Source organism: Argiope bruennichi, chromosome 11, assembly GCF_947563725.1.
Source record: "Argiope bruennichi chromosome 11, qqArgBrue1.1, whole genome shotgun sequence".
NCBI lineage: Eukaryota > Metazoa > Arthropoda > Arachnida > Araneae > Araneidae > Argiope > Argiope bruennichi.
In genome coordinates, this window is record NC_079161.1 from 3,383,811 (window position 1) to 3,407,925 (window position 24,115).

General features: G+C 30.8%; 1 protein-coding gene across 1 annotated transcript in view; it reads left to right on the forward strand.

Annotated features, from left to right (window-relative positions):
• LOC129957531 (alpha-2Da adrenergic receptor-like) overlaps positions 1-24,115 on the forward strand; it is a 297,241-nt gene that overhangs the window by 205,765 nt on the left and 67,361 nt on the right. Inside the window, exon 4 of the mRNA XM_056069880.1 lies at positions 7,954-8,088. The gene's annotated coding sequence lies outside the window, so the exon portion shown is untranslated. The remainder of the gene's footprint in view (positions 1-7,953; positions 8,089-24,115) is intronic.

The following is a 24,115-nucleotide window of genomic DNA, read 5'->3' on the forward strand; positions in this document are numbered from 1 at the left end:
TGAACTGTGTTTAATCGAGGAGCTCTCGTCCCTTTTTATTTGCAAATACTGTTTTGTTTTAAATATCTGATTCACTAATGTACCAAAAAAAGTTTTAGTTAAGTAATTACACAATACAATGCATATAATATGAAGAAGTGAATTTTATGTGTTCGCTTACTCTTTAAAGATACTCATTAATGTTTTGATTCATCCTCTGTATTCTGGTAATATGTAATGAATGCTGAAATGCTGTGTGAAATTTAGCAGATGGTTTCATCACCTGATTTGTATTAAGAAGTGGGTCAAATGAGAGGGAAAATTGTTTATATCTATCCGTATATATAAAATCGCAGCTCAAATATTTTCACTTAGATGAATAAAATGTGGTAACAAACTCTGGAGGGAGACAGTCGAAAGGAAGAAGTCAGTACTCTATTTTCTCCAATATGCTGAAAAAACTGTGCCATTTATTATAATTATATTATTAAGACGACTGGAGCACTCTTCTACTAGTGAAATAATTCAAATCCTTAGTATTATTGAAAACTAAAAGAAATAAATATTAACCGCATCTTGATTTAAAATTTAATAAGAAAGTTAGTCTTGACAGAGTAGATTTCCAGCTTTCTTATGAGGTCTGGAGCTGATTTCGCGGAAGTTCCGCTGTGATACTGCAACTTACACAAGTAGTGAATGTAATACCCAGCTTCCTCATATGTGTGAGCTACAGAAACGTGAAAATGGATGTGTTTCAAATGCAAAATTCTGATGTTTAGATCACTGAATTTGATATAATGATATTTATGTATAATAGAATCAAAGTAATTATTGTTTATAAAGATATTTTCCACAGTGCTCAGAACTTGTTGATCGAAACTTAAATATTTTTATTTTTATTGTTTCCTGAAATCTCTATTTTACAGGAAAGAACTGACCCCTCCGAACTGATTCAATGTTGAAAACGTAAATGCAACCGCGTGGAAGAGAGTGATAATGTTAACTATAAAACGGAAAAATAATGCAAGGAAAAGAAACAGAAAAGTTAAAAGACTCAAAATATAATCAAGCAATTATTAACTTAGTCAATTTTAAAAGCTTAGTTAAGATCTAATAAAAGTTATTATTAATCTAATAATTAGATAGTTTAGATAATTAATCTAATAAAAGATTAATGTTCTTCGCACATCTTTTTGGTATAAATGCAAAATATGGCGAATATTCTGTTAAAAGCTAGGAGCAACAAAGAAAATTAAATATGCGATTTGAATTTTTATTTATCTATTTTTTTCTGCCCCTATTCGACTGATAGATCCAAGCAGCTTATATTTTCTGAAATCATGATTCCAGATCACATCTTGTCATATCATGTCGTGCCTTTCTTGAACATATTACCAGTCCTTGAATTAAAAAGCTAAAAGACAATCTGCCCTTTCGCTGATTTAGTTCGAAATTCAATGCAGATATAGAATTGTAATGAATTTATCTATTAGGTCATTCTTTTTTAAGATAACTTCTTCATATGAATTCATATAAAGATTTCTTATTGATTAATTTATTTGAAAATTTAATAGAAAACTTCATTTCTGGTATTATGATCACCTGCCACTTTCATCCATCAAGCTTGTTGGTTTCAAGATAGCATATTTATAGATAGAAAGGCAGAGATAATGGTGGGTAAAAATAATACTGAAAATATTTTTCTCGGAATAAAGAGTTTAAAATTTCAAGATCCGGTAAAATTTACTGGCCCAATTTCACCTTTTTTTACGGAATATAGAAGAAATAATGTAATCATCAAATTATTCAAACTCGAGATTTAATTGAAATTCCACATTTTGCATTTTCTAAAACGCATTTTAGGAAACAATCTGTCTGTAATAAACTCAAAAACACATTCAGTTAGATGGATTAAATTTGGTATGTGATCTTAACACCAACTTTATACATTTCTATCAGATTTTGAGCAAAATCAGTTCAGAGGAACTCAAAATTTTCGAAAATCCACAAAAGGCTTTCGAATTAACAATTAAATGTTAAATTAAAAAATAATTAAAGTTTTAAAACTATTTTATGTTTCAGAGGATCGTTAAAAATTTCGAATTCCGGATTTTAGCATTCTCCACCTTTTAGACCTGTCTCAGTTTAAAAAAACTCATTTTTGGAATTATGTCTGCTTGTGATAAAGATAACTCAAAGACGTTTTCAGCTATTTGGATGAAATTTACTGTATGGTGTTTACGCTAAATTTCTATATTACTGTCCAATTTTGTGCAAATTCCGTTAACATGAAGTCTGTCTGCCCGAGTGTTCGAATATAATTTAACACGATAACTACAAAAAAAGTGAGCTAGATAGGTAAAATTTGATACACGAATTTAACAATTATAGTGCATACACCTATGCAATTTTTAGCCAAAATCCAAGAAGGAGTTGATCGTCTGTACTTTCAGAAACATGTAAACGCGGTATCTCAAAAATGCACGGCTAAAATATATCTATTCTGGTATGTGATTCTGTGACTGCAATTGCAACTCTAAATCAAATTTTGGTCTCAGTTGTTTGAGAAAAACAAAAACTCAACAACGTTAGAGATTATACCAGAAAATTCTTCGGAGACTACTTTTGTTGATTTGAAATTAACACTTCTTTATGTACCTTTTTTTAATAAAGAAAAACTTTTTTCAACGTTTTAGTGTAGATAATTTTGTCGTCATTTGCATTACCATATTCTGTCGACAATGCATTTTATACTTCTTCTACGAGAAAAGAAGAATCAAATTAAAAGACTACACGATCATTTACAATATGAAATACCAGAATAATGCTTATTTATTGAGATCGTTAAAGAAAAGAACAATTAAAGGAAATGTCCACATTTCAAAATATTCATGTAACAATTAACCTGCGTGTTCAGTAAATTTCCTTTTAAATGTATGAAAACCGAACTTGTGCCAGTTTCGGCCGCAAGGAAGCAAGGAGACTTCGCCTTCTTCCCCAGCTCATCGTTCATTTCAGGTTTTGCAAATTGGATGAAAGTATTAATCTAAATTCTTAATTAGAATGATTTCGAATGTCTGATTTAAGTAATGAGTTGCGTCTGACTTTCCAAAGGTATAATGGCCTTTTATTCCGAATAAAACTTTTTTTTCCACCAAAGGCTGTTCATTTGAACCCAGGAATCGTTAATGAAGACTAATATATTTTTTCGCGGGTTTGCGTTAGAGTATTTTATCAGTCTCTATTGTAACTTGATGTACCGTCTCGGTAGAAGGGATTCATTAGAACAGGGAGTTTTTGGACTTTTTAAGTGAAGTGCGGTGAAAAAAGGATCTTTTTAGAAATGTTTTTATACGTGGATTTTCTCCTCTCTTAATTAAATTAGATCGGAATACTTAAATATTTTCCGGAGAAAAGAATTTGTTTGCAAAAAATTTTTATTTAAAAAATGTTTGTTAAAAAAAGTAACTTTTTTTTCCCTTTTCCATTTTAATGTCGGCTTTAAATTTAAAGTCAACTTCCTTCCAAGTAAAGCATGAAAAGAGAAAGCATTGTAATTGCAAATGAAATAATAAAAATAATTTGACCCTAAAAATATGGATGAATCTCTGTACTTCTGCTTTTCATTTGTGACCCCCCCCCTTCCCAAACAAAAAATGGCTATTCCTGATTCTGTATTATATCAGTCTTTCATTTCGAGAGCACAATCAGAAACGCAGCAGGCTGGACAGATGAATTTTGCCTAAACTCAGTTTTGAACGGAACGCATCGGTCGTCTCTCACTCACTTTTTGGTTAAGTGCAATGTAAAAAAAAAAAAAAATGTTTTTATGTATAGATTTTTCCTTTTTAGTTCAATTAGATTGGAAGACTTAAATGTTTTTCTGAGGAAAGAGGTTGTTTAGGAAAAATTATATGGCTTCACAATGCTTTAATAGAAAAACATCATTTTATTCCTCTTAAATAAAGTCGACTGACAAACTTTTTTTTTTTTCATTTTCTTGAAAGATAAAAAAATTTTTGAAATTATGTTATGTGTGTTGCAATAACTCAAAAACTCAGCTGTCTAAATGGAGGAATTTTGACATGTAGTTTTTAAATGAAAATTTAAAATGCATATTAAATTTTCAACGAAATGAGCCTAGTTACATTCTAATTTGGTTGTTTCTTAGTACTGCAATAAAAAATACAAGAGGGATAAAATGTGTATACCAGTTCTATAAAAACGCTAACATACATTGCACAGAAATGGGTCCTATTACTTACTGTCGAATGGCCACAGTCATATGTAAACAGCCATAATAAAAATGTCACACTGCTTCATTGATTTTTTTGCCAGTTGTATTGAATGGAGCCCTTCGCCTAGCTAATGAATGGAGCTTCAAAATACCATTAGATATGTCCGGGAAAATGTTCCCCGTGTCTTCTTTTCACTCAGAGGGGAAAATATGTGAAAGAAATTAAGAAACAGGATTCAATAAAAAGTTTCATCGTGGGTAAAAACAGGCTATTTTAAGCTCATTTTTCGACTTGCATTTTATGAAAAGTCAATTCCAATATTATAAAGATAAATTAATTACAAAATTTTTACAACATATTTTTATTTAAATTATTTTTTTATGAACCTATAAAAAATTATGTAGATGTGCAAAATTTGGTCTATAATAGACGCATTTAAGTATGAACTAAAAACAAAGTCGTTATAATTCTATTAAATCTAAAATGGGATCCTACACAAATATCAGTTTGGCAAATTTGTATCAATAAAAAATGTTCCTGGTCACCTCGTCTTCAAAGCTCAAAAGAGCTGATTGCTAAACGCCCGCTTCTGTCTATTAACTGCGCAAGAAACACCGATGCCAGCCAGATTGCCCCTTTCCATTACGTCGAGTCACAGAAAACAATATAATTTTTTATATCCTTTTCGTTATGTTAAAAAGAACATGTCCGATTATTTAATTAACTTATTGAAACCATTGGAACAGCCGGCTTCATTTGCATCTAGAGCTTCTCCCGAACCTCTTCCTCTCGTACCAGTTGCTACTCCAGAGTCACGTGACAACAGCTTGCGTGCCGAGCGAGAAACTGATCAGTTAGTACTCGAGTTATTATTAAAAAAGTCTCTCAACTTGAGAGTTAAGAAGAAATTATTCCAGCAGTCTCTAGTAAGACTCTGAGTTGCTTTAAGTAAATCGTTTGCTTTTGTTGATTTCATTGCTTAATGTTTTTATTAGAAACTTCGTTTGTTTGCGCTTGAAATTTGCTATGTTAACCTGTTGAAAAATCTGAGTAAAGTATAAAGTATTTTAAGACTGTGTATGGATTAAAAGTTTTTTTTAATACGAAATAATTTCTTTCTTATTGTTTCAACTAACTTATAAATTATTTTTTTAAAAAATAATTTGTTTATTGCTTGTTATAGTTCTGTGTTTTGGATTAGAAAACATTTATACTTTTTTTTTAATTTTTCAATGAAAGTAGTAACATTTTCTGAAGCACTAAAAATTCCCGGAATAGTTTCTAATAGATTTCTAGTTACGTAAGGATTTCATGAAAAGTGTGCCCATTTTATTTGAAATAGAAAAACAATTGAGACTACCAATGGATTTTTTAAAAATTCAGATTTTTAGTTAAAGCAAAGTATTCCTTAAAATATAATCAGTTTTAAATTGTATTATAAGTATCGTTCACTTGGAATTTTTGTATTAACCAGTTGAAAGATTTTTACTGTATGTTCAGATTTAAATGATTGATGAGTTAGGAATTTTTTTATGTGAAATTATCTATTCAGAGACTAATATTATCCATTCAAATTCTAAGAGTTGAGCATTTTTTATTCTTTTTATAATTTGGCACTGTATTCGCCGCAATCATTCTTGCATGCGCAAGGCTCAAACATTAAATCTTTCAGTATCTGGGAACTCTGACATCGATATGGTGAAAATTTCTACAATTTAGATTTTGCTGAATTTTCAGTATCTTTGTGTATTTGAAGAAGTTTTGTTAATGTGCATAACTGAGAAAAGGATAAATTAAAAATGAAAGAGCTGTATGAATGAAATTTAGTACATTGTTTTGACATAAAAATTTTAAATCAGTATTAGATCTGGATTGGATCTGTAAACGAATAATATTAGATTTCTCCATTAGACTTCTTAAAAATATTGCTGTTTTATTTCTGATTTTTAAAAAAAATTTAAATCGCTAACACTATTTACACAATACCTCCGTTTCTGAAACTCGGATGCATGATATCAGATAAAAATCTGAACTTAAAGGAAATATAAAAATTCAAATTTTGCTAAAATCCAATTCTACATGAATGCATCAGACTTAAAAAGATATATCAATTTAAGATTTCCGTTTTCGTTAATGTTAGTCACAATCTGTGCAAATTTATAAACGTTTATGTGTTTAACTGTCGCTAAGAAGGCCAGACTGCTTCCAAATCGGGTTCATTTCTGAGCAACGATGAACTAGCGGGGATTATCAATATAAAATAGTTTTAAAATTTTAATTAATTTTTAATCTAAAATTTTGATTTTAGTTCTTATGGTTTTGGATGATTTTTGATAATTTTACGCGTATATTCACATTGGAATTTTGCAATTTTCATATCATTTTGTCCACAATTAGTCCTTTTTAAAATGCACAAATTGAAGTTGTTGTGTAATCATCTCGATTTTTAACGATTTTTTTAAACTTTGCTAAAGCATCTTTATTCTGCAAACATCTGCAAGATTTCTTTCTGGAATATTATACAAGTCGCGTGAGAGAAAATATTACTTTTATAACGATTATCATGTTGAAATTTATTCGCTTTTGCTTTTTTTAAACTTTGATGTTTTATTTTGCAATTTTTTACGATGTATAACATATAGTAATGATTATGTTTTTTTTCTGAAGATTTTTTTAATTAAATAAACTATTATGGTTGTGTTATTAATATCTTGCTATTTCTTGTGCGTTTTCTCACATAATGGAAATTTAAACAATACCTGCAAAGAAATGTGCTTTCTTTTTTAAAATTTTCAACTGTGATAAAAAATACCACCCAAAACTTCGAGATAGGGCAGATATTCAAAGGAAGGCAGATCAAGAAGGGGAAATTGCTGAAAAGCCGAAACCAGATTGCAAAGAAAAAGAATGCTCAACGAAGACGGTGAGAAACTGCAGGGAAGCGAAAATGCGTACTTGAGATGAATGTCTGATCAAAGGCAACTAGACACTGAAGGCAATCATGCGAACGGCCTAGAGACAATTCAGTGCCTTGACTATCACGTAATGAGATGTGTATGTTTTTAATTTCAAATGGGCCTCAGAATTTGGAAGCATTGTGGATTTAGGTTAAATATCGAGGACTTGTTCCAGCGGCTATTTAAAAAAAATTGGTTTGATAACTATGGAAAATGCAATTGTCTGTGTTTCTAGAATTGCCCGAACCGCCAGAAAATGTGCTCACATTCAAGATTTGAAAGGTTTAATTAATCAAGAATTGGATTCAATCGAGATTTATGCTTCCCGGTTGAAATTATCTACAATGTTTGTAGGAAAGGAAACATATGAAATGAAAAAATTCGGATCCCAAATAGCGTCAGATCACCTGCTCGTATCTTACACACTACAGCATAGCATATTTTTTTTCAAAAGGATAACTTGTCTATTGTTGAAATTCACAACATTATTCAATTTGAATTCTAAACTGATTGCCTTCAGAATGAAAATTGAATGGTTCACAAGCGAATTTTCATTTTATGCTACAAAAATATTGACCATTTGGAGAGAATTTAATCATTTGGCAAACGTTTAGCAAGCTTGACGACGAGACTGTATCATAAATTTTCTTGTCTTGCTGATGATTATGACAAATCGAGAGTTCCTAATTCGTGATATATGTTATGCGTATATGAACATTATAAACTATGAACATGAAAAATTACGAATTATTCATTTGCCCATTTTTTTTTTATTTCAGATACTGAAAATCGGAGCAAGAAGGTATTAAATTGACTTCTTTACGAAAATGATACCCGTTTCCTATTTCAACTAAACATTGAAGGTTTCAAAGGGTGAAAAACTCGTCGATTTCATGGAAAACAATATGCGTAGTGTAAGTCATAATTTGATTCATATTGTGTCATTTACCTCATATACCCAATGTTTCTTGAAGGAAAATGCGTTTTTTTTTTTCCTTACTTTTAACTTAAAGTAAAGTATTCATAAAATGTGATAAAGAAAATCTTTTCATCGTCTCCAACGTTAATATGTTTGAGGTCACGATTACTCAAGCAATGATCTTTATTGTGATAGAAAACAGCATAGATGCTGTAACGTCCTCTCTCTCTTTTTGGGTGGAGGGATGCTGTAAACTTTAAAGTCATGACTGAGTGCTTCATTAAGTATTTATTCCTAATTTCCTTTCTATTTACCATTACCTTTCTATTAAGAATTTTTAAACTAAAGATGTAAAATTTATTAAAATTTTCGTAATGACAACTTGGAGATTAATAAATATAATTATTAAAAGTATCAACAATATTTTTTTTCAACAGAATAGCAACACTAAATATTAAATAATATTTTTTATATTCAAGAATATAATTTTTAATCAATCAATATTAATTATGTAAGAATGAACTTGAAACATTCACTTAATCTTTCCTTGTGCTTTATTGGTTTCAAAAGAAAAAAAATGAAAAATATCATTGAATAGTTTTGTTGGCATTCAAACATTTCTGATTTTCCCGTTTATATGTATAGATTTGCCTTCAAAAATTGTTAATAAGGCTATTCAATGAATGCTCTAAAAACAAAGAATTGAACTGGCTTTCTCGGGCGTCGATTTGAATGAATGAAAGATACAAGAATCGAAATTAGATATCATTTCTTTATGCATATGTGCAGAATCCATCTCATGGAATACTTTCTTCATAAAATATCTCTGTGATGTGTATTCTAAGTTGCCTTTACTTCAAAGACGAATAGACTTGTAAATGATGCATTTCAACTCCTTTCTAATGATGCAACAACTCTTTTCTAAAAAGGATCGAAATATATATTTTGATGAAAGCATCCATGGTGTACAAGACTCCGAAAGTATGCTTACTGCATTATTTATTCTGCTGAAAATAGAACTTGGCGTTATACGCATTCCGAGAATCAAAGATGAATAGAAGCATCCCTCTCCTACTATAAAGTGATTTCATTGTATTGAAATTCTTGTTTATCATTTTGTATTTTAATGACTGTCACAGAAAAAAAAATATGGCAAATCAGAAAGAACAAAGGGGAAATAAGCTGTTTATTCATTTAAGATTTCCTGAATATAGTTGTTTCAAACATGTGAAATGAATATTTAAAAAATTAAATTTAATATAACGTTTAAACTACTAAATGTAATTTAAAATTTTAACTACTAGAAAGCTCTGAAGATGACGGAGCGTCACTAAGAAGAGAATATGATAGAAAATGGGTCCGACGAATAGTTTACAAATGATAAATGTGTCGTACTCCATCTAGGAGATTAGTTATCAGATGGGAAACCACACTTTTCACAGTATTATACTACACCCTTCATGGTATGACAAAGTATGGGCTAGAAAAAAGAAATTGAACATTGTAGAAGAGAGTCATTTCACATTGTGTTTCATAATAAAGGACAATATATTGATTATTTTAATGCTTTTCTCAATTCATTCTCTTATCTTAAGCAACGCATCATTCTGACAACTGCACAGCCATCCGACGGCTTTAATTGCAAATTCTGCGATGGATCATTTCTGGTTTCATGATAAAAAGGAAAAAAATTAATTCCATTTTGATTCATAGGTGTCAACGACATCTATCTCAAATCGTTTGAGTATTATTGATTTTTTAAGTCTCCAACGAATTTCTAAAACACCCTGTATTCGAACCAGTTTCAGCTTTAAATTTTACTTTCTTGTATACAATGTATAAAGAAAATATTTTAATCGTCAAGAAATTCGAACACGACATTTTGACGAATCTCCTCGTTTTAGACCTCCGGAAGGTCGAAAAACGCATTTTCGGTACGCTCGTGTGTCTGTGACAAAGATAACTCAAAACCACTTTTAGCTAGATGGATGAAATGTGGCACATAGTCTTTACGTCACAGATTATAGATTTCTATCAGATTGTGTGCAAAATCCGTTGAGAGGAAGTAGCTGATCAAATATCAGTTAACATGATGACTTCAAAATGAAGAATGTTAAATGGATAAGATTCGGTACTCAAACTTAACAACCATAGTGTAGACACCCATCAATTTTTAGCCAAAGTCAACATGAGGAAACATGTAAACGCGAAAGCTTGAAAATACAATGACTTAAACATAACAAATTTGTTATGTCATTTTGTGACTGAAATTGTAGTTCTGTGTTAAATTTGGATTTCTTTCGGTTGGAAAAAAAAATCGCGTCTAAAACACAAATTCACTTTTATTAGAAAGTTTTCAGGAAACTTCTCCTATTGGTTAGCTGTAGATATATTGTGGATAAGGAAACTGGGAACAGGGAATGAATCTCCTTCCTGTTTTCCTGAGAAACATTTTGAATTCTTCGGCTCATTTTAGCTCTCTGCCGCGCTTTCAAATTGGGTTGTCATTGAATGTAATAATTGTCATGCCATTTTATTTTATGCCTAATAATTTTTATTAAACTTTGAATTGTTATTAATAACTGTATACCTGTTTTAAACTGTTGTCTCTTCGGATAGTTTTTATCATAAGTCGGAGTAATACTTTCTAAATTGCGAAAGGGTCTTTTAAGATCTCATAAATGTTTACTTAAAAGAGATTTCCCTTTTTTTTAGATGAATTTATATTTGTAATATTTCTCCTTTAATTCGAGTTAAATGGATCGATTCATTATTAAATAGCACTGGCCATTAAGCACTTTTATATAAATTCGATTAATTTTTAAAAAATTGCCATTTGATGGCAGAATTTGTTCTGGAAATTTCATTCGAATTTCATTCAGTTCATTTTAATAATTTCCCCCCCTCTTGATGGCAATTATTACCCCCCCCCCTTCATTTTGAAACAATATTTTAATACTCCCTAATGTTTGGATATAACTTTTCGGCCGTTTTAGTCAAGTCTACTTGCCAGGAGGCTTAGTATTGTGAATCATGCTAAAAAATAGTGTCATCAAAGGGACATAAAATCCATAACGAAAGGACCATCTTATAAAGTTTCCATTTCAACGATCGCAATATCTGTTAACCTCTTCATCTAAGAATTTACTTAACTTTCTAATTAGATGACATATCCTATTTGGGACATTTATTATTATTTTAATTCATATAATAATATAAAGATATATGATCTATTGAAGCATTTTTATGTGATTTTTCTATTTTAAATGATTTAATACTTTCATTTTATTGCCGATTTAAAATTCAAAATTCAGTTATTCGATGTCCGCGTCAGACTCTCCATTGTGTTCGAAAGGGTTAACGAATGAACTAAGTCTTTTTCTGTCTATTCGATCGTTATTAAGTTTCTTGATTCATATGTCGCTTGTTGCGTATTTGTTAAATATCGTAATTTAACAAATTTCGAAATTTCGATTTAAAAAATCTAAAGACATTCTGGACACTCCTATTGAATGGCAACGGTAAACCACATCGAATTTCTTGAATTATTATTATTTAGATCCATTCATCATTCATCCTCCGTCCAGTTTTGGTTTCCCGAATGTACATTTTTCTTGTCTAAAAGTAGAGCCCGATTTTTTGTTTTCAAATCATACATTTATTTTTTCGGAATCATGAAATATACAAAATTAAACTCTTTAGTAAATTTATCGTTGCATGAACCCAAATCATGAAATATTGCTGAAAGAAGCTGGTTGCTTCATTCCAAACATTTCTTTTTAACTTGTAGCTTTCCGTTAATATATGTCATGATTATAATTGTTTTTAAAATGTGTCATGATTGGTCCACATTTTTCAATTCCTGTATTTTACATTGTTTATGTCAGTAATATTGCTCACATTTCTCCTCTTGTAAGCAAGCGTGTTTGAGAAACGAGAAAGTAAAAACGACTCTGCTGATCTAATTCGTCGTTTCTAAAGCGAAATATAGCATTTGCGTATGTATTAAAAAAATTTCTTTTATCTACATTCTTAAGGTAAATCACTCAGAATCAAACTTATAAAACTTACATAATTTTCCGGAAAAAACGCGCATTAGTTTATCCCATTCTTTTTATTGTTTTATTTTTGTAACTTCAACAGCCTTATGTTAAGCAATAATATCTTATGGAAATTACAACTCTAAACAAAGAATTGGCTCAGATATTCTTCTGGAAAGAAATTCTGAACATTTTTTTTCTATCTGCTTCTGCATATTTTGCAGTGAGCATGTTTCTCAGGTTCCTGGCCGTTATTCAACAAAAGATCTTTCATCTTGTAATCTGTTTTTTTTATATTATTCTTTGTCATTTGATATTCCTCTTACGAAACTCTTTAGTAAATTATTCGAATGAATCTAGTTTTGGAAATATTAAAAAAGAATCCTTTTATGGAGAACACACAAATAAACAAAATTTCAAATTTCTTACCCTCTTCAAAAGATAACTTACTCTACATTTGTTCTACATCGGTTACATGTAGTGGGCAACAAAATTCAGTCACATAAACGTATTATGTATGTTTTAACAAAAAGAGCTAACTTCTGCTGTAAGAAAATCGTATTTTTTTACTTTTAATACTATTTGTCCTCTCCTTGCAATATATAAAGAAAAGAATTACGAAAATGAATTCATTATCTTTGAAAAACGAATAAATGTGGTACTTGTAGAAAAAGCTACACCACAAAATTGTTACACCTTTATTAATTTCCATAAAAATAGCAAATTGATATTTAGTCGCATATCTTTTTGTCTGGATCACATCTCGCAATCTTTCAGGCACGGATTCCACCAGCTTTTTTGTTGTTTCTTTACTGAGCGTATAATTTTTCTCTTTGCAATAGTGTTTAAAATTTCCTTACGCTCTCTTCCTGGAATATTGGCCCCATATCCAGATTTTCGATTTCGAACAGACTTCTGATTTATATTTGAACAGAACCATGACTTTTCCCAATTAAGAGCGCAATTTCTCGAAGAGATTTGCCATCTTTTGACCACTTGATGACTAAAAAACGTTTCTTTTTAGAAGTTTCCCTACAAGTGCTCATTTTACGAGATTTCAAGATTGAAAAAAATAGTTGCATTCATGGAAAACTATTATTATGTTTATATTCTTCAAGCGTTGTTGTAATAATCCTTTAAAGAATTTCTTTAAAAAAAAATGTTAAGAAACTTACAAATTTGTTAGGTGTATACTCAAATTTGAAACCTCGCTTTTCGACAAAGTTTCATACCCATTACTTTTATAAATAAATGGAAGGAATAAACTAATTTTTTGTTCACAAAGCGGGGGAGACAGGGTAATTGTATCGACTCTGGGAAATTCGATTATTTCGAAGTAAAGTTTAGCTTTTGATACATAAAATATTTTAAACTTTCGAAGTGTATATTAATTTTGGGGTCCACTGTATATATGTAATTGATGCATTGTAAAATTATCGAAATCATAGAGAGAAATGGCATATATCTTCTGAAACTCTGGTACGAGTATTTTTCTCGTAATTTCAATGAAGCTAACTTGCATATTTATCATTTATTACAAAACGACTTCAGTCTGTCTGAAATATTTATAGATTTCACATATATTTGAACTGAGCATATAATTTAAGCAGTTGCAAAAGTTTGCTATCGATCCATCAGGAATTCGGGCCTCATGTTAAGAGTCATGAATACAAATTTGGTCGCAGCACCTCTGCAAATATTCATTTGTTTCCAAATAGTCGTCAGAAGACAGATATTCTGATATCATTCACACCCGCCCATCATTTCCCTTCAGAAACTTGCCCTGTCCAAATGGAAGATGGCGCCACATGCGACTCATTCATTCACTCACTCAGTGAATAGCCAGAAATCCAGATGATTCCATTCAATACAAATTTCTATGCCTTTTAATCATTTATTAGCAGGAAACTTAATATAATGGCCGCCAAAGCAGGATGGGAATTTAACGATCTCTTCAGTAGCACGAAACGCGTCGACGCAACTCTTTCACTATCGGCCATGTTTGGCCTCTTTTCCATACCCGGTGCCTGAATCGAAGGATTAAAATGCATTGAAATTTGAATTTCTAATCTGATGACACAATTTGAAAATTTCATTTTGTTTTACATGCTTACTAATTTTTCTGTAGCTAATTCTGGAATAAAAGAACTTAATACTTTGAGCAATGAAGTTCATATTATTTCTAATTATATGCCATTCATTTTGAAATTTAATTTTCCTTCTTTCCTTTCAAGTAAAAACGTTCAGGTTTTTTGTATTTTTTCATAGAATTATGCAAAAAAGAAATTGTTGTCAACTTCAAGAAATTCGGCCTCGAGATATGAAAAAAATTCCACGCTTAACACTACTTTGGCTATTATTTATGCGTCTGTATCTTTCTGCGAAGACGATGAATCGAAAAAACAACTTTGGCACGCCGTCCTGTTAAGAAAGCTGTAGATTTTTTTAAAAAAAATTTTTGGCTGATAGAAGCTTATATATTTTCATGTCAATATTAGCCACTCAGTCAAAGCAACTTGGATCAATAATAGTTAATCTACAGAATGATAGATATTTACGAATTTCAGAAAAGTTCTTAAAATGATAGTATGTCTGTCAGTGTGAATGGTTTGTCTTCTCCCAACTAGTGTTTGATCCCCCGCATTGGAGAGGGAGAAGGGCGTGAGGCGGTGTAAAATCTATACGAATGCAATATATAATATATATATATATATATATATATATATATATATATATATATATATATATATATATATATAATATGCCAAGTACCATTAATGAAACTCGGATGCAATCTGAACACTGGGTTACGTATTTGTGCGAAACGTTTGACAGCTGAAGATATGATGAGTTGAAATAAATCCTTATGGGTTCCTTATCCGTATGTGATATATAACTCCTCTAAGATAGTTTTTTGCTTATTTACGAACATTCAGAGATTAATTTGTATATGAAAATTTATTGATAAAGTTGGAGACTCTTTTTGGATCAACTCTTCTCCAGAAATCCATTCCAGCTGTTGCCATCACGTTAGAAAGTTTGAGAGCTTTATTTCTTGGTGGATCATTTCTCTCACACATATATGTGAATTAGTGAAAAGTATTCCCTGCGCGAGTCAATATAGAATATTTCTGTTCCCGCTGCACTCGCTGTTGACGAGGCAGAGGATGAAGACAATGCGCTAAGAAAGCCAAGTAAAAGGAAATTTAGATCGCATTGCAGATTGTATAGCAAGCTGAAAAATCGCTGATTGTTTAACTATATGAATACTTGGTATCAGAAAGTTTCACTGTATATATTCTTGTTTTCATACTATGGCTTGTTCATTGTAGCATAGAGTTTCATTGTACACATTTCACCAGGACACTTTGTTCTGATTTGAGTTAAGCAACTAAAGCATCTAGGTATTTGTTTCTTTAAAAAGATATGACAAACCTTACTTTTAAAGGCGGCAGATAACTGTCACAAAATTATAATTATAAATTGGATTATTAAAATTGTATTAAGTGGTAAAAATGCTCATCAATATTATTTGCTTTTTAGAGTTAAGAAATAGTATCTCTAAACAGAATGATATAATGTTTTTCTTATAAAATGAATGAATGTAGTGATTACTCTTGCAGTCATAGATAAGATTAAGAAATGTTCTACTGTACTTAAATACTGTGAAAGGAAGTGGCGCTAGATTGGCTATTTAAAGTTGAAATGAATTTTCATTTCTCTCAGAGAATGAAAATGTTTTGAAAAATAATTTCAAACCTTTATAGATTGTGTTTGCACTGTTTATCACATCCATACCCCTTTTCAGCCTCTTTGCATTCATTGTTGAGATAGCAAGTCCTGGATTTTAATCAAATAGCATTTTTGATGTGACCTTTTGCATTTTGAGTAGCGGAATGCTTCGTGAATGTCTATTCGTGGCTAGAAATGAAGGAAGCCAGCCTCGTGCTGCGGACGATAGCGTGTTCACTTTACAGACCAAAATAATTATTTTCTTCATCCACGCAATTTTCCAGACCCAATTAACTGGGAACAAAACCTTGTACCTTTTGTCTGGGAGTCTGCAAACAGTAGCACACATCACTGTTTAAACTATTTTTTTCCCTTATCAACTTCCATAATTTAATTAAAGTCGTATCGCTTTTTTGGACAGTCTTTTTATGTGTATGTGTTGATCAACAAAAGAAGATTCGTTTCACAAAGTTTCTCATCAAAGAATGGCATCAAATTTCATGAATGCGGAATGAGATTTCATTGTAATTAGTTGCGGGCGCGGAAGACAATGTCATTCACGGCACAAAATAAAGTCTTCCCATGATTCCTGGCATGCATTTTTAACTCTTCAACCAATACACTGAGCGCTTCAGTGAGATAAGTTAAGTATTTTTATTGTAAAATTGTTATTGCGTAGCATTTATTGAAATTTTCAAACACTTTATGTAAAGTAAGTTATTCTTGTCATTTCATTTTTTCACCTTGCATGTATGAAGTATATATAGAAAACTTCTAATCATTGTATATTGTGTATGAAATACTACTGTAAACTATTGGAAGAATTTAACCTCAAGATTTGACTGAAAGTTCCTATTTTGAACCTTCCAGAGTTCGAAATTAATAAATTATGTCTTGTCTATATGTTTGTGAATTGTACAACTGAAACTCTCTATACGCTAGATGGATGAAATTGAATATGCAGCATCTGCTTTAATGTTACAGATTTATACTGAGTGCTGTCAGAAGAGAGCCTATCCATGTTTCTTTTCGCATGCCTGCAAATAACGAAACTAAAAGGCAGGGAGTTAGAAAGATGAAAATCTTCAGCTGATATTAAAATTGACATTGTAGAATCGTTTCAGATTTCAGATGGATCTGAAATCTGAAATGATTAAGATTAATGAATCTTTTTCTCAGCAATTGAAAGTAATTTTAAAAAAAGCAATGAAATAAATTAAATTTGGTTAAAGAAATCGCCAATCTATATCAAAATTTGTTTTCTTCCGTACGATTTAAATAATATCCAAAATGCATGCTTCATATAGAACTACTATTATAAAGCAGTACTTGGAAATTTTGTTTCAAATTCCACCTTTTTAAAGAATTTATTTTTTAGCCATTCGAATGTTCCCCCATATTTTTACTTTTTAAAATAAAATTGTAGAATTATTTTTCAGCGTATTTACATTTTATTCTTTCAATTCTGGGATATATATTCACACGATGCATGTTGTCGCTGTTATGCAATGGACTCCTTTGCAAACAATGATATGCGCATGGAATAAATGAATTTTTAAGTTTGCCATTAAGTGAAAGTATGAAATAATTTAAATTCCAAAAAGCAATTAAAGATTCTTCAATATCTCAAATGTTCCTTATAACATTGCAGGAATTTAAATAACAGCATGCGTTCTAAATAGGATGTGTTATAATGCCATGAGGGAATGAAGAAAATTCGTAGGTCAAGGGGCTCAGGGCGAATTTTAAAATGAAAGATAAATGAGTCGAGCTTAAAGCATTATCATGTTAGGAAATTTCATGTTAAAGGTCCAAACCTTTTTTATTTGGCATGAACCTTAAAACATATCCCCAAACGAAAGTTTCAGATGGTCTATTTTTCATAAAAAGTATATTTCCACTTGCAATATTGCAAAGGCGTTATTAATTATTATTTTTTTGTAAATTATAATACAAACTTTAATTTTTTGCACGGATTACACACACACACACACACACACACACACACACACACACACACACACATATATATATATATATATATGTGTGTGTGTGTGTGTGTGTGTGTGTGCTCGTGTGTATAAAGTATTAAATTCTTTAATTTTTAAACAGCTTTAAAAATCTTCATTTTTGTTTGGACCTGAAATTTTTTTATCGACTTTTCACTCAGTGAATAATGTGCTAAACTTTTGGAATTTTGTATACCTGTGATGACTCTTTACCAGTAATTTATTTTAGTTAAGTCATAAATTTATAATCAAATTTAATTTCAATTTCACGTCAATGACCTCAAGATTAAAAAGTAGAAAATAATTGGAAAATATCTGCCTTTTAGATAATTAAAAATTTTTTGATTAGTTTTATGTACAAAACATATAAAATTGTAAAGTTTACTCCTTTTTTGTTATGTATAAATAACATGAACAATATAACTATAAAAAATAACCTGAATATTAGTTGATTGTAATTAGAAAAGCTGATTTCTTTTAATTTGCAAATATATTTAATGATTTTAAATAAAGACCACTGAAGGAGAAATACTTAAAGCTGATATGGGAGATGAATCGCTTCAATATTTGAAGAATTTAGAAACTTTCATTGAAAATTAGATAAAGAAATTTATAAAATTGGAAAATATGGGTCAACTGGTTAAAAATAAATTTTCATGAAACTCAAATGTTTCACTTTATTATTTCGAAAGCGATTAAAATAATAAATGCTGCTACCAAAAAAAACTTTCGGACGAATAAAATAATGCTTCATTAAGGAAATGCTTAATGAAGGTATCTTAGCGAAACTAATAAATGAAAGAGTGCCAAGTTTTTTGTCCTTATAAGTAGTGCCATCCCAAAATGCCGCAGCTTCTTATTAAAATGTACCGTGAGCTCTGCAGCCGGCGTATTATCCAATCTCTGTTTTCTTGAAAACTTGGCGAAGAAAAAGACCGCCCTCCCCAAAGAAATAAATTGAAACCCTCCGTCTTCGTCATCTTGCTTGGAAAGAAATAAATTGGCGCCTGATTTCGAAAACACAACTCGTTGGCGAAAAGGTAGAGAATTTTTGTTTCCTAATTTAAGCTGGTAATCTATCATCTTTTTGGCTAGTTTTAAAAATAAGTTGGCACATCAATCCTGGGTGAAATATTTTCTTGTGGGGAAGAGAGGAAAACAGTCATTTGCGTGTGGAAGGATGATTGCAGGCTTTTCTTCAAGTTGGGAATTGTTATGACTATTTTATGTCTTGCTGGAGGAAAAATAGATGCGGTGTCAAGTCTCGACTGTAAGAATAACAAATGAGGGTCGTAAATTTTTAAAAAAGGTTAGCTGTGAATATCGTTGAATATTTAAAGATATGTTTGAGCTTAGTGTTGTCAGTCTTATATTTTAAAGTTATAAAATATCATTAGTTTGAATCATGATTATATGTTCAGGAGAAATCAATGGTGAAAAATAAATATTCGCCACTCATTATTACTGATGAAGGATGAATTTTTGTTTGCATATTTTGTCTAAAACATTTGTGTATTATAAGTATAAAGAAATGAGATTTATAAGATGTAACACATTCATTATTTAAAAAAGGAATCTAATCTATAAAGGTTTTCTTGTCTTGTCTAATCTATAAATGTTTTCTTGTTTCTTGATGATGATATAAATTGCCAGTTACTTCGTTTTATTATTCAATCGGAATTCATCTTCTGTTTTATAGATTTTGCTTTGGAAGTAAGATAAGTGGAAATAAATTTATTCATTGTTTCCTTTGTTGTCAAATAATATATTTCATTTTCAAGTGTTTGCTTCCGCGTATCTAATTTTAAAATAATATACACAAAATACAGCATTAATGAATTCATTTTTATATAGAAGGACACATTTTATATTAGAAAACTTAAACAGTGCAATTTTGTTTGAATTAACAAGTTATTTTATTTATGAATTTTGACCTTCAATCACTCATCCAAAAAAGAGACATGATATTAATCGACAAGATTTTGACTTTTGCCATTATACGGATGATTGGAAAATAATCCAAGCTAAGACATTTTTGTGTGAAATAGATTTTATTAAACTTTATCTCAGGCATTTTCCGTGATAGATTCGGATAAAAACCGAGCTGAACTTAAATAATGTATTATCCGTAAAGGCTTAAAATTCTAAAAAATAGCCATGCCTCAATAGTTTAAATTTTAATACATAGGAAATAATGGGTCCGGGATGTCTGGGTTTAACTTGGTAAATTACCTTGCACTTGAATAAACAAATTCCAGTTTAAAGTATATTACAGAAATATAAAATATTATCATGAACTCTTTTAAAAGAAGATGGGTATATTTTTCTTTTGCTGATTCAAAGATGGAGAGCTCAAACGTAGTTTTTTAATAAATATGACTCAAATTCATGATAGATAAGCGAAATACATCAGAAGAAAAAAAAAATTAAAATTTCAATAAAACCATTTCTTTCGACAGACATTAAAAACAGTTTGATTTTACGTTAATTCATCAAAATTATCATTACCATATGTATTAATCAGTTAGTTAAAGGACAGATTTCATATAAGCCTCACTGATATTGTAATAAGTCTGCGGATTTAAAACTGCTGTAAAGTCTGTCTTAAAGATTTTGCGAATGCCGGAAAAAATATTTTTCTGGGTGATTGGAGGCATTTTTCTAGAAGATTTGTTCATAGAGCGCGTGCCATCTACAGAAATTACGCCAAGGTCTATTAATCATGTTTATCTTCAATACATATATATAATATTCTGTTATGGTAAATATAATAAATTGGGAATTGTGCATAATGAGTGATTACTCACTACCCATTAATCACATTTGCCGTAACAGATATATCAATAACAATCAAATTATAATGGAAAATTATAAAAAAAAAGAACCTGCCAAAATATATCGTGTGAAAGTTACCCACTGTTTAGTATGAAGGCTAATGACATCCCTGGATTCCTACCTGCTGACATGATTATCGATAGGATTTCAAATACTCATTGTTTATACAACGAAGATTTAGAATTGACGTGGAATGAACGTTGCCCACTAAATTTTAAGAGAATGAGCATTTTTTTTACCTCCTTTTCCTTCCACATAATTTTGTTCCCTTGAGTGTTATCTTCATTTTCGTCTACATCATCATCATCATTCCTTTCCGTCGGCGGTGGGTATATTAGATTATTTTGTCCTGATCGAGAGAAAGAACAGCAGTCTATATACGTTGACCTTTTCACATCTTCATATACGGCTTCTGTGATGGATGTGTCCATCTTATTCCCTTTAAATTCACATTTATATCGTATAAAGTGCGGTTGATTTGATATTATCGTTAACTGTGTGTAACTACGGTTTGTGTTACATTTTGAAAATGAGAGGTCTTTGGACACATTATATATCTATTGAATTCTAAGATTTGATTATAATTTTCATAATTTAAGCTTCAATACATTCTTTAAAATTATTATGGAATTTAAAATCACTGTGTGTCAAAACTATATCATAATATCAATTGATAGATTTGTTCGTTTAAAACAATAGGATATATTTTCAGGAGAAATCAGTGGGAAAAAGTAAATATTATTATGATGAATTTTTGTTTGCATATTTTGTCTAAATCAACAACAGTGTAATCAACTCATTTCGATACTCTGAACTATGCAAATTTTACTTCATCTTCCAAGGATTTAATTTTAAATGGATAAAAAAAGATGTGAATTATAATTCCAGATGTGTAGATATATTTAATATAGAATCGTTTTAATACGAAAGGAATGAATTCTCTTTAGACATTATTGGCAAAAATTGCATTTTCAATTATATCAATGACATAATGAACAAATTTATGCTGTAGATAGAGACATTTTTCAATAAGATTAAAGTACGTTGGCGGGCTTTAACGGACATTCATAAATATAATGAACATTCTTTTGAATATAATATAAAAATATTCTTAAAGTTCTCTTTTATAAAGTAAGACGCTCGCCTATCATTTGCGAGGTCGTATCTTGAAAAAAAACAGTTCATCAATCATGAATCAGAATGACTTCAGAATTCTCAAGAAGGTGATCACTTCATTTTCAAGTAAAACTTCAAGACTTTCCTACCTCATAGTAGAACAGCAAGAATATTTGAGAAAAGCTCACTCCATTCTTGATGCACTTTACGTTTAATCTTTGGAGTATCGTCCTCCCTTTTTTTACTTTCTCATATACGAAACAAATATTGTCAAAAAATTCAAGATTTCGATTAAACGATTCGTCTTAGTCTTCCGAAAACACATTTTTGGTTTTATGTCTGTGACAAAGATAATTCAAAAACGATTTGAACTTGACGATGAAATTTGGTATAAGGTCTTTACATTAATATGTAAATTTCTACCAAATTTTGAGCAAAATCCGTTCAGAGGAAGTCTGTCAGTTCTTCTGTTCGGCTATAAGTGAATGCAATAACCACAAAACGAAAAGAGCTGGATCGATAAAATTCAGGCCATCGATTAAAAAAAGTTTCAGCGAAATCCAATAAGGGATTGTACCTTCAGAAGTTTGTAAACATGAAACACAAAAACGCAAGGACTTAAATATATCACATTTGATATGCCATTTTATGACTACATATGTAGTTATGTGCAAGATGTTTGTTTCAATTGGTTGGAGAACACAAAAGTTATAACGCAAATTCGATTTTTTGAAATTTTTAACTGTATACTAGAGAAGAATCGCGAAAAAATTCTCCAAGATTCGCACACCAGATTCTGTAAAAATGCGTATTCCTCGCCAAAGATTGTGCTACGTACATTGCTGTTCTATTGTACAATGCGTCGTCTGGAATGACACCTTCATTAGAGTGTGAGAGAGAGTTAATTAAAGTTCAAATGTCTGAAGAACTGTGAAAGAAAAAATAATTGGAGTATCTTGAAGAAATTTGGCATATGTTGTATTTACAACATGGGAAAATGAATAACACAGTAAAAACAATTAGTTAACTTTTTGTCGTAGGTGGGGCTTTTTAATGACAATATTTGATACATTGTAATTATAACATTTTTCTTTGCTAAAATATGAAATGTGTAATGTATTACAATATTTGTTCAATATGGGATTCTTCAAGTCCTATCAAATCCTGTAGACGCAAGACAGCGTGATCCACAGAAGCACCTAATGTTTCCTGCTGATTTTCTTGGACATGTCTAGCAATGCTGCTTTTTAAAGCAACAGAGTTAGATTTGTCCTTGTAGACGCGATCTTTTAAATATCCCCACAGACAGAAATCGCAAGGATTCAAATCAGGTGAACGAGGTGGCCATGCATTTTGGAAGCATCTGCTAACTACACGATCGTCACTAAAAGTTCGGTGAAGCAGTTGTGTAACAAAAGGGGCACTGTGAGGTGGTGCTCTAACTTGCATAAATATTATTGAATCGATGCAGTTTCTGTCTTGCAAAGCAGAGATCACATTACTTTCTAAAATTTGTGTGTAACTAGTGCCTTTTACGGTGCAACAAACTAGCCCTGTTGGTGTAAGATTTTCGGAAAAAAAAATGGACCAATAATAAATTCATCAGTCATACCACACCAAACTGTAACAAACGTTGAATGCAAGGGTATGTATGCGGGTTGTATAATGTATAATAGAATGTATAATGCCAAAAACAGTATGCGAGTTGGATGAGCCCCATATCCTACAGTTATGGGTTTTGACTTGTCCGGATAAAGTAAAATGCGCTTCATCAGTCCTCAAAATCTTTCGAATTCATGATTCGTCTTTATTAATTTTTGCAAGAATGCATTTGGCAAAATCAATTCTTTGTTGTGGATCGCTGCTATCCGTATAAAATTTTAATTTTATATGGATAACGTCTTAAAATGTAGCGCAAGACTTTGCGTACGATCGCCCATAGTTTTGATAAAGTCTTTGCCTACACTTCTAACTCTGACAGGTCGCTGATCCACTAACCCTGAATCAATTCCTTCCCTACTTCTTGATTCACAGATCTTTGTTTCCAGGGAGCATTCCGAGTTCTCCTGTAGCTTCAGATTTATTAATCATTTTCTTTAAGCCATTCACAGACATCGGTTCTTTTTTCCAAATCTTTAAGACGACGATATTCTTTCAAAGCAGCACTATAATTGCTATTCTTTTGGTAGTAACATTTTATTAACAGAGTACGTTGTAGTTTCTCTTTTACAGTCCTTCAAACACTTGCACTTTAATTATAACCACTCTTTGTATCAGGAGAAAGTATACT